This window comes from Bufo gargarizans, chromosome 2 (genome assembly GCF_014858855.1).
Source record: "Bufo gargarizans isolate SCDJY-AF-19 chromosome 2, ASM1485885v1, whole genome shotgun sequence".
NCBI classification, from domain to species: domain Eukaryota; kingdom Metazoa; phylum Chordata; class Amphibia; order Anura; family Bufonidae; genus Bufo; species Bufo gargarizans.
In genome coordinates this window covers 671,224,075-671,242,295 of record NC_058081.1, presented here as the reverse complement: position 1 = coordinate 671,242,295, position 18,221 = coordinate 671,224,075, and positions in this window count along the sequence as shown.

The window sequence follows — 18,221 nt, the reverse complement described above, 5'->3', positions numbered from 1 at the left end:
GTGGAAAGGCCGGAACCGGAAGTCGCACTCGGATGACGTCACCGCAATGCACCACGCGATGCCGACGCCTGTCGGAGGCTGTACGGACGGCTAAGTACCCTATGCCCCTCCCACAAATGCAGGCTGGAAAGAAAACCAGCCTGCTGTACACATACATATATATATATGTATATATATATATATATATATATATATTATATTTTATTGCCATTTGCTGCTAAAATGTTACTATTGCTATCTATTCTATTCTAGTGCAATTAACTGCTGCTACAATATTGCTATTTATTCTACTGTACCACGATTGCTATTACTGTTATTTTTATAAATGTTATGTACTTTTAAATTGTATTTTAAATTGAATAAAATAATCCCACTTTCTCATGAACCCATAATTGGAGTGCCTGCCCGCTCTTATTTCATTTTTTAAACTATACGCAATTGACAAGGGTGAGTCATATTGGGCAAGAGCACCTATTTCCAGAAAACCAGTGGAGAGTCACCTTTTTTGTTACATCTTCTAATATGATTATGTATCCATAACATGTACATAAAGATTAAAAGAGCCAACGATGAGGCGACAACATACACTATAGTAAAAAAAATAAAAAAATAACACTGGACAATAACTCTTTAATCTACATTAAAACCTATTAACTTAACAAAAAATAATATTAAACTCAATAGAACTATCAATAACTAACAAATAAAATAAAATTATACTGTACTGAAATATCACTAACTAATAAACTATATAAAGATCATAAATATCACTAACGTATTGAGATTTAAATCGTTAATATGTATAAAGACTTTAAAAAAAATAAAATAAACAATAGACAAACAGACATATTTTGTACTGCCGTGTACATATCGACCGTCTCTATATAAAAATATCTGATCTAACCGCTCCGGTGAACACTTTAATTTATTCAACCTAACATCACTAAAAGTGCAACACCAAGCTATCAAAAAAGGCATATGCCCTCCAAAATAGTATTAATCGTTCAGTTCATTCTGCCAAAAATGAGACCCTACCATTAGACAATAGCCAAATAAAAATAATACTATGGCTCTCAAAATATGGAGACAGTAAAACATGAATTATTTTTGGTTCAACAATGCTTTTATTGTCTAAAATAAAAATAACTAAAAAATAAGTAAAAAATATTCGGTCTGGCCGCATCTGTAACAACCAGCTGTCTAAAAATATCATACCAAATAACCCCTCAGGTGGACACCTTTTTAAAGTAAAATTTTAAACTCTCCAAAAAGTAAATTTTTGGGACAACTTTTATCACAAAAAGGTGTAATAGCAAGCGATCATAAAGTCAGATGCACCACAAAATAAAGGTTTAAAGGTTTAACCGCCTCTGGACCGCCTAACGCAGATTCGCGTTCCGGAGGCGGCAGCCCTGCGCAGAGTCACGCATATATGCGTCATCTCGCGCGAGCCACAGGCGCGCGCGTTCACAGGATCGGAAGGTAAGCGAGTGGATCTCCAGCCTGCCAGCGGTGATCGTTCGCTGGCAGTCTGGAGATATGATTTTTTTAACCCCTAACAGGTATATCAGACGCTGTTTTGATAACAGCGTCTAATATACCTGCTACCTGGTCCTCTGGTGGTCCCTTTGTTTGGATCGACCACCAGAGGACACAGGTAGCTGTGTAAAGTAGCACCAAACACCACTACACTACACTACACCCCCCCGTCACTTATTAACCCCTGATCACCCCTGATCAACCCATACAGACTCCCTGATCACCCCCCTGTCATTGATCACCAACCTGTAAGGCTCCATTCAGACGTCCGTATGATTTTTACGGATCCACGGATACATGGATCGGATCCGCAAAACACATACGGACGCCTGAATGGAGCCTTACAGGGGGGTGATCAATGACAGGGGGGTGATCACCTCATATACACTCCCTGATCACCCCCCTGTCATTGATCACCCCCCTGTAAGGCTCCAGTCAGACGTCTGTATGATTTTTACGGATCCATGGATACATGGATCGGATCCGCAAAACGCATACGGACGTCTGAATGGAGCCTTACAGGGGGGCATATTGAGTCCATGAAAGATTGAAATTTTTGTCCCAAGTTAGCGGAAAGGGAGACTTTGTGAGAAAATACAAAAAAAAATCAATTTCCGCTAACTTGTGCCAAAAAAAAATATTTCTATGAACTCGCCATGCCCCTCATTGAATACCTTGGGGTGTCTTCTTTCCAAAATGGGATCACTTGTGGGGTATTTATACTGCCCTGGCATTTTAGGGGCCCGAAAGCGTGAGAAGAAGTCTGGGATCCAAATGTCTAAAAAAGCCCTCCTAAAAGGAATTTGGGCCGCTTTGCGCATCTAGGCTGCAAAAAAGTGTCACACATGTGGTATCGCCGTACTCAGGAGAAGTTGGGGAATGTGTTTTGGGGTGTCATTTTACATATACCCATGCTGGGTGAGATAAATATCTTGGTCAAATGCCAACTTTGTATAACAAAATGGGAAAAGTTGTCTTTTGCCAAGATATTTCTCTCACCCAGCATGGGTATATGTAAAATGACACGTCAAAACACATTCCCCAACTTCTCCTGAGTACGGCGATACCACATGTGTGACAATTTTTTCCGCCTAGGTGGGCAAAGGGGCACACATTCCAAAGAGCACCTTTCGGATTTCACAGGTATTTTTTACACATTTTGATTTCAAACTACTTACCACACATTAGGGCCCCTAGAATGCCAGGGCAGTATAACTACCCCACAAAAGGATGATCAGCTCCTGCACCCCCTTCATGGCCTAGTGTTGCCTCTCCTCCATGGCCTTCAAGCGCTCTTTGAGCTGCTCCTTTTGCATTTTGGCCAATTTGGCCTTCAATGTCTTCATTCCTGTTTAAAAAAAAAAATATGAACATTATTTGCAACTCTTATTAACCACTTCAACCCCGCTAGCTGAAACCCCCTTAATGACTAGGCCACTTTTTACACTTCTGCACTACACTACTTTCCCCATTTATTGCTCGGTCATGCAACTTACCACCAAAATGAATTTTACCTCCTTTTCTTCTCACTAATAGAGCTTTCAATTGGTGGTATATCATTGCTGCTGACATTTTTACTTTTTTTGTTATTAATCGAAATTTAACGATTATTTTACACTTTCAGTTGTAAAATTTTGCAAAAAAAACGACATCCATATATAAATTTTTCGCCAAATGTATTGTTCTACATGTCTTTGATAAAAAAAAAAATGTTTGGGTCAAAAAAAATGGTTTGGGTAAAAGTTATAGCGTTTACAAACTATGGTCCAAAAATGTGAATTTCTGCTTTTTGAAGCAGCTCTGACTTTCTGAGCACCTGTCATGTTTCCTGAGGTTCTACAATGCCCAGACAGTACAAACACCCCACAAATGACCCCATTCAAGAAAGTAGACACCTTAAGGTATTCCCTGATAGGCATAGTGAGTTCCTAAAACTTTTTATTTTTTGTCACAAGTTAGCGGAAAATTATGATTTTTTTTATTTATTTTTTTCTTATAAAGTCTCATATTCCACTAACTTGTGACAAAAAATAAAAAATTCTATGAACTCGCCATGCCCCTCACAGAATACCTTGGGGTGTCTTCTTTCCAAAATGGGGTAACTTGTGGGGTAGTTATACTGCCCTGGCAATTTAGGGGCCCTAATGTGTGCGAAGTAGTTTGAAATCAAAATCTGTAAAAAATGGCCAGTGAAATCCTAAAGGTGCTCTTTGGAATGTGTGCCCCTTTGCCCACCTAGGCTGCAAAAAAGTGTCACACATCTGGTATCGCCGTACTCAGGAGAAGTTGGGGGATGTGTTTTGGGGGGTCATTTTACATATACCCATGCTGGGTGAGAGAAATATCTTGGCAAAAGACAACTTTTCCCATTTTTTTATACAAAGTTGGCAATTGACCAAGATATTTATCTCACCCAGCATGGGTATCTGTAAAATGACACCCCAAAACACATTCCCCAACTTCTCCTGAGTACGGCAATACCAGATGTGTGACACTTTTTTGCAGCCTAGGTGGGCAAAGGGGCACACATTCCAAAGAGCACCTTTCAGATTTCACCGGTCATTTTTTACAGATTTTGATTTCAAACTACTTCTTACGCATCTGGGCCCCTAAAATGCCAGGGCAGTATAACTACCCCACAAGTGACCCCATTTTGGAAAGAAGACACCCCAAGGTATTTTGTGATGGGCATAGTGGGTTCATGAAAGTTTTTATTTTTTGTCACAAGTTAGTGGAATATGAGACTTTGTAAGAAAAAAAAAATCTGCATTTTCCGCTAACTTGTGACAAAAAATAAAAAGTTTTATGAACTCACGATGCCCAACAGTGAATACCTTAGGGTGTCTACTTTCCGAAATGGGGTCATTTGTGGGGTGTTTGTACTGTCTGGGCATTGTAGAACCTCAGGAAACATGACAGGTGCTCAGAAAGTCAGAGCTGCTTCAAAAAGCAGAAATTCTAATTTTTGGACCATAGTTTGTAAACGCTATAACTTTTACCCAAACCATTTTTTTTGACCCAAACATTTTTTTTAATCAAAGACATGTAGAACAATTAATTTGGCGAAAAGTTTATATATGGATGTCGTTTTTTTTTTTGCAAAATTTTACAACTGAAAGTGAAAAATGTCATTTTTTTGCTAAAAAATCATTAAATTTTGATTAATAACAAAAAAAGTAAAAACGTCAGCAGCAATGAAATACCACCAAATGAAAGCTCTATTAGTGAGAAGAAAAGGAGGTAAAATTAATTTGGGTGGTAAGTTGCATGACCGAGCAATAAATGGGGAAAGTAGTGTAGTGCAAAAGTGTAAAAAGTGGCCTAGTCATTAAGGGGGTTTCAGCTAGCGGGGTTGAAGTGGTTAATAAGAGTTGCAAATAATGTTCATATTTTTTTTTTTTAAACAGGAATGAAGACATTGAAGGCCAAATTGGCCAAAATGCAAAAGGAGCAGCGCAAAGAGCGCTTGAAGGCCATGAAGGGGTTGCAGGAGCTAATCATCCTTTTGGAAAAGTTGCTATAATTATTATTTTTTTTCTAATAAGTTATATAAATCGTTTATACAGTTATAAATCAGCAAGAACTGACAGCAGTCGGTAAATACATGTCAAATACATATAGGGTCCATTCACACGTCTGTAAAATGTGTCCGCATCCGTTCCACAATTGAGAGGAACGTTTACAGACCCATTGATTTTCAGTTCCAGTCTGAAAAATGAGGCTTTCACAGGATACAGAAGTAAGTGTCGACCATTACAGGCCCCAAAAATTTGCCGACAGGCGTTCACCCGACAGCAAATAAATTTGTATTCTGTGGCTGGTGGTACATTAGACATTCACAGGATACTGAAGTAATATAAACCGTATTTAGTAGAGGTCTAAGGTAGATGGTCTTACTAATGAATTAACTCAGTGGTCTCTAAACTGTATATAAATAAACTGAGTGTGGCTTATTATTGGAAGTTAAAATGTAACTTTTCTTTCTTTCTAATAAAATAGATGAGACACTGAATGAAGTATATAACTGTACAATTTAGAGCGTGAGCAAGGGATATGGTCACATATATGGCCTGATTTGGTTCCTTATGTAGAGGGGGAGTGGCCTAATAATCAATAATGAGGCGGGTACCGTTCACCCTATGCACTTTTCCTGTGTCAACTAGTCTGTAGACAGGGAATCCTTCAATGGCTGTGATCGGAGCACCCGCACTGAGAAGGGCGACCCCCAGCCTCTGCAACCTCGGGCCTGTGCTGAAATTCCCTAGACACTCACCTCCCTAGTAGATCTGTTCCATCCAAGGCAGCAGACAGGCGTTCACCTGACAGAAAATACATTTGTATTCTGTGGCTGGTGGAACATTAGGCATTCACAGAATACTGAAGTAAGTGTCGGCCATTACAGGCCCCAAAAATTAGGCATTCAACGGACATAAAATGCCTTTTATGCCGCTGTATTTACCGAAGACAGGGACCATAAATTATAATGGGTGGTGGCGGATATGGGCTGTCATGAGGAATTTTAATCAAACATGGTCTACTGGTCACATGTGTTGAATTTCTTTGAGATCAATGCCTCATTCATTTTTTGAAATGTGTGGTAGTCAACACTGTCGTGAGCTAGGCGAGTGCGCTTATCAGTCACGACCCCCCCCCTGCTGTGATGAACGTCCTTCCGGACAGGACACTTGACGAGGGGCAAGCCAACAGTTCCATTTCAAATTGTGCAAGCTCTGGCCAGAGGTCAAGTCTGCCCACCCAGTAGTCCAGGGGTTCGTCACTTCTCAGAGCGTCCAAATCAGCCATTAACCCAATGTAGTCGGACACCTGCCGTTCTAGACGTTCCCTGAGGCTGGATCCGGAGGACAGCTGTCGATGGGTCAGCTAAAAGAATGTTCTCATATCAGAAGTGACCAACACATCTTCAAACCAACCTCTTCTTGCAGGCACTGTTAGATTCTCTGTGAGTGGAAATTCCTATGTCAGTGCCCAAAAAAGCAGAATGCAGCATTTTCTGACAGCACTCTGTGGTGGTGGTAACATTTCCACCATTTTTTGTTTGCAGTGGGGGTCTAAGTACAATGCCACCCAGTACTGGTCCTTGCCCTTGATGCTTTTTATACTGGGGTCATTCTTAAAACACTGGAGCATGAAGGCCCCCATTTGCACTAAACTGGAAGCGGTGTAGTGGTCTGGCTCCTGCTCATCATCCAGGATAATGTCGTCCTTGTTCTCCTCCCCCCATCCACAGACAACACCAGGGATCCCAGAAAGGTTTAAAGCATGCTCTTCTTGCTCCTCCTCCTCCCCGGCACCATCCTCCTCTGACCCCTCTTCAGACTCCTGTTGTTGACTTGTCTCAGATGGAGTAGCCCCCCCTGGGAATTCATCCAGCATTGCGACTTCCTCATCTTCCTGCTCCTCAACTGCTTGATCAATGACATGACGCGGCATGTGTGTCATTTTGCCCGGTTTCAGCGCGCTCAGCAGATTGGCACCGTTGTCGCACACCACTTTACCAACTGTCAAATTGAGCGGTGTTAGCCACTGATCTGCCTGTGAACGCAAAGCTGAAAGGAGTGCAGAACCGGTGTGGCTCTTGGCTTCTAGGCACAACCGACGCAGCACAGCATGGCAACGTCTCACCTGGCATGTCAAATAGGTTCTGGAGATCTTGGCCAGCACTGCGGAAGAGACGGTAGCAGCGGAAAAGGAGGAGTCAGCCGAGGAGGAGAGGGAGAGTGGAGTAGGAGGAGGAGAAGAAGAGGCAGACCTGCATGCAATCCGTGGCGGTAAAACCAAATCTACACGGGTGCCACAGGTTAGATGTTTGACGGCCATCTGAAGGTTCACCCAGTGGGCAGTAACAGTTATATACCTTCCCTGCCTGTGTTTGCTACAACTTGTGTCTGTGGTCAGATGTATCTTGGCACCGACACTGTGTGCCAGAGATACATTCACTTACAGCTGAACGTGGCCATATAGCTCTTGGATGCCCTTCTGCAAGCAATATTTTATTCCTGGGAACTTTCATTGTGGTGTTCCAATGGCCAAAAATGTTCAAAAGGCCTCCGAGTCCACAAGTTTATATGGCAGTAGTTGGCGGGTTATCAGTTCTGACAAGCCAGCAGTCAACCATTGGGCAAGAGGGTTATCCGGCATCATCTTTTTTTAAGCTCGAACATTTGGGCCACGGAAGCCTGCCTTTTTCCTTACAAATGTGAGGACGGCTTGATGGAAGGTGGAGTGGAGTACAATTGTGAGGAGAGAGGAGAAGGAGAAGAGGCTGGACGATGAGAGCCTGGAGTGTGGCTTTGTGGGTTCTGACGGCGTTGCTCCCACTGGGCTCGGTGAGGTGAGGCCAGGTGCCTTCTTAAGGCGGTCGTCCCTAGGTGGGTGTTGGGATTACCGCGACTTATGCGTTGACTGTAAAGGCTGCAGATGGCAACACTATTGTCAACAGCAGACACATTAAAAAAGCCCACACTGCGGAGCCATGTGCCGGCTAGTGTTGAGCGCGAATATTCGAATTGCAATTTTTTTTCTCGAATATCACGATTTCGAGATTTCGAGAATATTTATAATATAGTGCTATATATTCGCGAAATCGAATATTCTTTTTTTTTATTTTTTTTTTAATGCTCCAGTCAGTGCCCGTTGCCGCTTCTGCCGACTTCCGCGCTCATGGAGCGTCCCCATCACCTATGGGAACGTCTCCATACACTAGAATGTACTGTCAGATTTGAGAATTACGTTCAAGTCGCAATTCGATTAATTCAAGTTATACTAATCGAATTGCGATTTCAACTAGGGATGAGCGAACCCGAACTGTATAGTTTGGGTTCGTACCGAATTTTGGGGTGTCCGTGACACGGACCCGAACCCGAACATTTTAGTAAAAGTCCGGATTCGGGTTCGGTGTTCGTCGCTTTCTTGGCGCTTTTTGAAAGGCTGCAAAGCAGCCAATCAACAAGCGTCATACTACTTGCCCCAAGAGGCCAACACAGCCATGCCTACTATTGGCATGGCTGTGATTGGCCAGTGCAGCATGTGACCCAGCCTCTATTTAAGCTGGAGTCACGTAGCACCGCACGTCACTCTGCTCTGATCAGTGTAGGGAGAGGTTGCAGCTGCTACGTTAGGGCGAGATTAGGCAGTGATTAACTCCTCCAAAAGACTTCATTCAGTGATCGATCTGCAGCTGTGGATCATTGAACTGCTGCTATTCAATTGCTCACTGTTTTTAGGCTGCCCAGAGCGTTTTTCATTCACTTTTTTCTGGGGTGATCGGCGGCCATTTTGTGTCTTGTGGTGCGCCAGCACAAGCTGCCACCAAGTACATTTTACCATCAATAGTGTGGTTATTTTTTGGCTATATCCTACATCAGGGTAAAGCTGTCACCAAGTTAATTTAACCCTCAATAGTGTGGTTGTTTTTTGGCTATATCCCATATCAGGGTCAAGCTGTCATACCAAGTGCATTTAACCATCAATAGTGTGGTTATTTTTTGGCTATATCCTACATCAGGTTCAAGCTGTCACACCAAGTGCATTTAACCATCAATAATGTGGTTATTTTTTGGCTATATCCTACATCAGGGGCAAGCTGTCACCAAGTGCATTTAACCCTCAATAGTGTGGTTGTTTTTTGGCTATATCCTACATCAGGGTCAAGCTGTCACACCAAGTGCATTTAACCATCAATAGTGTGGTTATTTGTTGGCCATATACTACATCAGGGGCAAGCTGAGCCTGTCACCAAGTGCATTTAACCATCAATAGTGTGATTGTTCTTTGGCTATATCCTACATCAGGGTCAAGCTGTCACCAAGTGCATTTAACCCTCAATAGTGTGGTTATTTTTTGGCTATATCCTACATCAGGTTGAAGCTGTCACCAAGTGCATTTAACCATCAATAGTGTGGTTATTTTTTGGCTATATCCTACATCAGGGGCTTGGCTGTGCTTGCTATTTTATTGAGGGGTGAAATACAATTGCCAAAATAGCAGTACCCTAAATATGGTGTTTCAGCTGTGGCCAGCCAATTGTAATACTGTCTGCTGTCTGGCAAAGGATAGATTTTTGTTCAGGGTTGAAATACAATTCCCAATTTTGCAATTTCCTAATTTAGTGGTTTCCGCTGTATCAGATCTACTTTAAATCTATCCCTAAAAGGGTATATAAGATTCAAGGCGCAGATAGGGTTATTCTCAATAACTTCACACACACGCTACTGTGCAATTCCAAGTCTATTTCTGTGTGTAAACGTATACCTGTCACCCAGCGCCTAAAAAATAGGCCTCAAATTTATATTCATCCAAATCTGTCATTATTGCTGTAGCTGGTCAAGTTATTTAGTGTCCGTCAAAGCACAGTTTTTGTTCTGGGTTGAAATACAATTCCCAATTTAGCAATTTCCTAATTTAGTGGTTTCTGCTGTATCAGACCTACTTTAAATCTATCCCTAAAAGGGTATATAAGATTGACGGTGCAGATAGGGTTATTCTCAATAACTTCACACACACGCTACTGTGCAATTCCAAGTCTAATTCTGTGTGTAAACGTATACCTGTCACCCAGCGCCTAAATACTAGGCCTGAGGCCTCAAATTTATATTCATAAAAATCTGTCTTTATTGCTGTGGCTGGTCAAGTTATTTAGTGTCCGTCAAAGCACAGTTTTTGTTCTGAGTTGAAATACAATTCCCAATTTTGCAATTCTCTAAATTAGTGGTTTCTGCTGTATCAGGCCTACTTTAAATCTATCCCTAAAAGGGTATATAAGATTCAAGGTGCAGATAGGGTCATTCTCAATAACTTCACACCCACGCTACTGTGCAATTCCAAGTCTAATTCTGTGTGTAAATGTATACCTGTCACCCAGCGCCTAAATACTAGGCCTGAGGCCTCAAATTTATATTCATACAAATATGTCTTTATTGCTGTGGCTGGTCAAGTTATTTAGTGTCCTTCAAAGCACAGTTTTTGATCTGGGTTGAAATACAATTCCCAATTTAGCAATTCTCTAAATTAGTGGTTTCTGCATTATCAGACCTAATTTAAATCTATCCCTAAAAGAGTATATAAGATTCAAGGTGCACATAGGGTCATTCTCAATAACTTCACACACACGCTACTGTGCAATTTCAAGTCTAATTCTGTGTGTAAACGTATACCTGTCATCCAGCGCCTAAATAATAGGCCTCAAATTTATATTCAGCTAAATCTGTCGTTACTGCTGTGCCTTTATTAGTGTAATACGGTACCTAAATAGATAGCCAGATAGTGTTAGGTGTCTGTAAAAAAAGGCCTGAATTTGAATTATATACATTGGGCCAAATAATATTTTTGTTATTGTGGTGAACGGTAACAATGAGGAAAACATCTAGTAAGGGACGCGGACGCGGACATGGTCATGGTGGTGTTAGTGGACCCTCTGGTGCTGGGAGAGGACGTGGCCGTTCTGCCACAGCCACACGTCCTAGTGTACCAACTACTTCAGGTCCCAGTAGCCGACATAATTTACAGCGAAATTTGGTGGGGCCCAATGCCGTTCTAAGGATGGTAAGGCCTGAGCAGGTACAGGCATTAGTCAAGTGGGTGGCCTACAGTGGATCCAGCACGTTCACATTATCTCCCACCCAGTTTTCTGCAGAAAGCGCACAGATGGCGCCTTAAAACCAAGCCCATCAGTCTGTCACATCACCCCCATGCATACCAGGGAAACTGTCTGAGCCTCAAGTTATGCAGCAGTCTCTTATGCTGTTTGAAGACTCCGCTGGCAGGGTTTCCCAAGGGCATCCACCTAGCCCTTCCCCAGCGGTGGAAGACATAGAATGCACTGACGCACAACCACTTATGTTTCCTGATGATGAGGACATGGGAATACCACCTCAGCACGTCTCTGATGATGACGAAACACAGGTGCCAACTGCTGCGTCTTTCTGCAGTGTGCAGACTGAACAGGAGGTCAGGGATCAAGACTGGGTGGAAGACGATGCAGGGGACGATGAGGTCCTAGACCCCACATGGAATGAAGGTCGTGCCACTGACTTTCACAGTTCGGAGGAAGAGGCAGTGGTGAGACTGAGCCAACAGCGTAGCAAAGAGGGAGCAGTGGGCAAAAGCAGAACACCCGCTGCCAAGAGACTCCGCCTGCTACTGACTGCCGCCATCTGGGACCGAGCACCCCAAAGGCAGCTTCAAGGAGTTCCCTGGCATGGCACTTCTTCAAACAATGTGCTGATGACAAGACCCAAGTGGTTTGCACGCTGTGCCATCAGAGCCTGAAGCGAGGCATTGACGTTCTGAACCTTAGCACAACCTGCATGACCAGGCACCTGCATGCAAAGCATGAACTGCAGTGGAGTAAACACCTTAAAAACAAGGAAGTCACTCAGGCTCCCCCTGCTACCTCTTCTGCTGCTGCCGCCTCGGCCTCTTCTGCTGCTGCCGCCTCGGCCTCTTCCTCTGCCTCTGGAGCAACGTTGGCACCTGCCGCCCAGCAAACAGAGGATGTACCACCAACACCACCACCTCCGTCACCAAGCATCTCAACCATGTCACACGCCAGCGTTCAGCTCTCCATCTCACAAACATTTGAGAGAAAGCATAAATTCCCACCTAGCCACCCTCGATCCCTGGCCCTGAATGCCAGCATTTCTAAACTACTGGCCTATGAAATGCTGTCATTTAGGCTGGTGGACACAGACAGCTTCAAACAGCTCATGTCGCTTGCTGTCCCACAGTATGTTGTTCCCAGCCGGCACTACTTCTCCAAGAGAGCCGTGCCTTCCCTGCACAACCAAGTATCCGATAAAATCAAGTGTGCACTGCGCAACGCCATCTGTGGCAAGGTCCACCTAACCACAGATACGTGGACCAGTAAGCACGGCCAGGGACGCTATATCTCCCTAACTGTACACTGGGTTAATGTAGTGGCGGCTGGGCCCCAGGCGGAGATCTGTTTAGCGCACGTCCTTCCGCCACCAAGGATCGCAGGGCAACATTCTTTGCCTCCTGTTGCCTCCTCCTCCTACTCTGCTTCCTCCTCCTCTTCTTCCACCTGCTCATCCAGTCAGCCACACACCTTCACCACCAACTTCAGCACAGCCCGGGGTAAACGTCAGCAGGCCATTCTGAAACTCATATGTTTGGGGGACAGGCCCCACACCGCACAGGAGTTTTGGCGGGGTATAGAACAACAGACCGACGAGTGGTTGCTGCCGGTGAGCCTCAAGCCCGGGCTGGTGGTATGCGATAATGGGCGAAATCTCGTTGCAGCTCTGGGACTAGCCGGTTTGACGCACATCCCTTGCCTGGCGCATGTGCTGAATTTGGTGGTGTAGAAGGTCATTCACAACTACCCCGACATGTCAGAGCTGCTGCATAAAGTGCGGGCCGTCTGTTCGCGCTTCCGGCATTCACATTCTGCCGCTGCTCGCCTGTCTGCGCTACAGCGTAACTTTGGCCTTCCCGCTCACCGCCACACCTGCGATGTGCCCACCAGGTGGAACTCCATCTTGCACATGCTGGACAGACTGTGCGAGCAGCAGCAGGCCATAGTGGAGTTTCAGCTGCAGCACGCACGGGTCAGTCGCACTGCGGAACAGCACCAATTCGCCACTAATGACTGGGCCTCCATGCGAGACCTGTGTGCCCTGTTGTGCTGTTTCTAGTACTCCACCAACATGGCCAGTGGCGATGACGCCGTTATCAGCGTTACAATACCACTTCTATGTCTCCTTGAGAAAACACTTAGGGCGATGATGGAAGAGGAGGTGGCCCAGGAGGAGGAGGAGGAGGAAGAGGGGTCATTTTTAGCACTTTCAGGCCAGTCTCTTCGAAGTGACTCAGAGGGAGGTTTTTTGCAACAGCAGAGGCCAGGTACAAATGTGGCCTGCCAGGGCCCACTACTGGAGGACGAGGAGGACGAGGATGAGGAGGAGGTGGAGGAGGATGAGGATGAAGCATGGTCACAGCGGGGTGGCACCCAACGCAGCTTGGGCCCATCACTGGAGCGTGGCTGGGGGGGAAACGCAGGACGATGACGATACTCCTCCCACAGAGGACAGCTTGTCCTTACCTCTGGGCAGCCTGGCACACATGAGCGACTACATGCTGCAGTGCCTGCGCAACGACAGCAGAGTTGCCCACATTTTAACGTGTGCGGACTACTGGGTTGCCACCCTGCTGGATCCACGGTACAAAGACAATGTGCCCACCTTACTTCCTGCACTGGAGCGTGATAGGAAGATGCGCGAGTACAAGCGCACGTTGGTAGACGCGCTACTGAGAGCATTCCCAAATGTCACAGGGGAACAAGTGGAAGCCCAAGGCCAAGGCAGAGGAGGAGCAAGAGGTCGCCAAGGCAGCTGTGTCACGGCCAGCTCCTCTGAGGGCAGGGTTAGCATGGCAGAGATGTGGAAAAGTTTTGTCAACACGCCACAGCTAACTGCACCACCACCTTATACGCAACGTGTTAGCAGGAGGCAACATTTCACTAACATGGTGGAACAGTACGTGTGCACACCCCTCCACGTACTGACTGATGGTTCGGCCCCATTCAACTTCTGGGTCTCTAAATTGTCCACGTGGCCAGAGCTAGCCTTTTATGCCTTGGAGGTGCTGGCCTGCCCGGCGGCCAGCGTTTTGTCTGAACGTGTATTTAGCACGGCGGGGGGCGTCATTACAGACAAACGCAGCCGCGTGTCTACAGCCAATGTGGACAAGCTGACGTTCATAAAAATGAACCAGGCATGGATCCCACAGGACCTGTCCATCCCTTGTTGAGATTATACATTAACTACCTCTCCTTAACCATATATTATTGTACTCCAGGGCACTTCCTAATTCAATCCTATTTTTATTTTCATTTTACCATTATATTGCGGGGCAACCCAAAGTTGAATGAACCTCTCCTCTGTCTGGGTGCCGGGGCCTAAATATCTGACAATGGACTGTTCCAGTGTTGGGTGACGTGAAGCCTGATTCTCTGCTATGACATGAAGACTGATTCTCTGCTGACATGAAGCCAGATTCTCTGTTACGAGACCTCTCTCCTCTGCCTGGGTGCCTGGGCCTAAATATATGACAATGGACTGTTACAGTGGTGGGTGACGTGAAGCCTGATTCTCTGCTATGACATGCAGACTGATTCTCTGCTGACATGAAGCCAGATTCTCTGTTACGGGACCTCTCTCCTCTGCCTGGGTGCCTGGGTCTAAATATATGACAATGGACTGTTACAGTGGTGGGTGACGTGAAGCCTGATTTTCTGCTATGACATGCAGACTGATTCTCTGCTGACATGAAGCCAGATTCTCTGTTACGGGACCTCTCTCCTCTGCCTGGGTGCCGGGGCCTAAATATCTGACAATGGACTGTTACAGTGGTGGGTGACGTGAAGCCTGATTTTCTGCTATGACATGCAGACTGATTCTCTGCTGACATGAAGCCAGATTCTCTGTTACGAAAGATATTCTCCATCTTCGTTTTAGCTACCTATTCATCAACTTCGCGAATTCTAGCAATCATATAGGAAAGTTTACTATAGAGACAGCTAAGTTTAATTCGCTATGCGATTATATTACTTAGCTTTTTTTTTAAAACTAAGAACTAAGTTGTCATAAAATCCAGGGCAGCATCGAGTTTGCTTTGATCACTCACTATGCTCTTTACTCTGAGGAATTGGGAAAAAGGAAGCGACTGAATCATTTTTCTAGGGTGGGAACTATTATAACATAAGAACGTGTTAGTATCCATGGGCTTTGTGAACAATTCAGTAAGCAATGCACCTTCACTGTAGAGCACCCTGGTGTCTAAAAACTGGATCTCAGCATTGGAATGTACAAGTGTGAATTGCACATTCTCATCCTGGTTATTCAAAAACATATGAAACTCCAAAAGTTGGGCCTCATTGCCACTCCAAATGAGGAAGATGTCGTCAATGCATCGCCACCACCTCAGGACATTTGTGGTGGTCTTCGGGTTGTTACATGGAAGAGTGGGGTTGCAGCCCTGTGAAGGGTCTGCCCCTACTTCTTTGCGGCTCTATACTCTATTATAAGGCTGTTTTCCGACATGAATAGCATTGGTATATGCAATTTGCGCATTTGACCAGAAACCAAGATGGCGCAGGTGCACTCTGTTCAAACTGGGCATGCGCACAATATTTAGTAGCGAGCAGAACGGCGGATGGGGCCGGTGTTCTGCCAGATTTCTATAGCTTGCCGAAAGTCTATAGCGGAAGTGACGTGGTGCGCTGCGCAAGCGCACAAGCGCACTTCCACAAATCATCCGAATCATCGCCTTAAAGTGACAGTCACCTCCAGTAAAATACAGCATCTACATGAATTTGTACCCTCGCGGGCTCGCTTCGCTCGCCACGCATCGGGCTCGGCCTCGCTGAGCTCGGCATTTAGTAAAACTATCTCTATGCCGCCATTGATAGTAAAGAAGGAAATGGATGGTAAAGAAAGAGACTAAGATTTAAGAAATCTATAACCTTAAGTCTGCGCACGCGCGGTGTGCGAACTACTCCAGTGGAGGCAGCAGGAATGCTTCGCTGAAGTGCGCTTGTGCGCTTGCGCAACGCACCACGTCACTTCCGCTATAGACTTTCGGCAAGCTATAGAAATCTGGCAGAACACCGGCTCTCGGCTCTGATGCAGGACGCATTCAGCAGCGCACCTGATTGGTACTCCCCGGAGCAGGCGCAGTGGATAGTATACAATGCCGGGATGGCGAGTGGATCGCGTGCCTCATTGCCTGGGTATGTCAGCTGTTTTGGTCCTTTGGCTCCTCCCCCTTTATTTTACGTCACTTTTTTATGGTCAACATTTGAATTAGTGATTATTGTCATGATCACAAGTTTTGATACACGGACATCTGATTATATTTCATGGCACAATAATTGTATGACCAGAGTTACACTATGTTATTAATGTGTAATGCACATTGTATATTTTGATGTATTTCTCTTTATTGTTTTGTATGCAAATTTTGTAACACCCACTGTTCTAATTGGATCTGGAATTTTTCTGGAATATATATATATATATATATATATATATAGAGAGAAAGATAGATATATGGAAGATAGATATATAGGAAGAGGCAGCTCCCCAAACCAAAACATTAGCACACACCAGTGGACTGCTAAAATGATGTGGGACAAGGAAGAAACGATATACAGTAATACTACAGTTGTTTCCTGGGAGCACTGTGGGGGCGCCAAAGAATGAGACACAAGGAGTGGTCACAGTTATATCTAAATGGATGTTGAAGGTCACTGTGTGACTACATAAAGCAAATATGAATTGAATTCCATATATGATGCAGTAGTGAATTTGAAGGAAGTCTCGAAGAAAGTACATAAATAAATATAAATATATATAAATATATATAAAAAATAATATATATATATATATACTGTATATATATATATATATATATATATATACTGTATATATATATATATATATATATATATATATTTATACATTTATATAAAAATGGTAATAAAGGTAAGTCCTTTACCTTGGTAGCAATAACCAATCCATACCTCTATGGTGACTTCATGCGATTTTTATATAAATTTATATATAAATTTATTATATAGATATATCTATATATATATATAAAATAAATATATATTTATATATGTACTTTCTTCGGGACTTACTTTAAATTCACTACGGCACCATATATGGAATGCAATACATAATTTGCTTCATGTAGTCACACACTGACCTTCAACATTGCTGATCCATCCATTTAGATATAAATGAGACCACTCCTTGTGTCTCATTCTTTGGCGCCTCCACAGTGCTCCCAGGAAAAAACTAGAGTAGTATTGTATACCGTTTCTTCCTTGGCCCGCATCAGTAGCAGTCTAGCAAGGGGACCACCCATGTGATGTGTCAATATGACATCTACTTTTGTCATAAAGTTTCCAGTAGAACATGGCAAAACTTTTTCTATGTCAGAATCAGAGATTTCTGTGAAATCTGAAACATAGAAGTCGATGGGTGCCATATTACACCTCTAAATAATCTGGAAATTTACAGACCTTTTGCCGCTCATGGCAAAATAATTTCTATCCCCAACAAGTTTTCTTCCTATTGGCAAATTTCCCACCACCTTGTTTGTTTATCACGTAGCTCCTCCGTATAGGGATGTCTTGCACAAACTCTCACCAATGAATAGCAAAAGGAATGCAAACAACCAGGGCTGGCCCCACCTTCCATATCAGCCACATGGGCTGTTTTTTATTGTATATGTACCCTCTGCCTTAACCCCCAGAAACCCAAATGTTGAAAAAAACGTCAATTTTTTTTCAACCTTTCACATGTTTGTGATGCCTAAATCAGGGGGCTTGTGATGCCTAAATCAGTGTTTTAATATTTTTTTTTAAATTTTGGGAACTTTTGAGGAGGATGTTGTAAATTTGCAACGCTGGGCCTGTAGAGTAGCAGAATTTCAATATCACTCACACTCTGAACATGTAAGGAACAATTAAAAGTTTATTTGTACTTTACAGCTTGTAAAGACCCACATAAGTTTATGTATCTACACAATAGGAATAGTATAATAGGAAAAAATAATGATATTTATTATCAATTTAATACAAAAAATTAGTATCATATTTAAAAAACACTGGATCCAGACTATATGTGGAAATC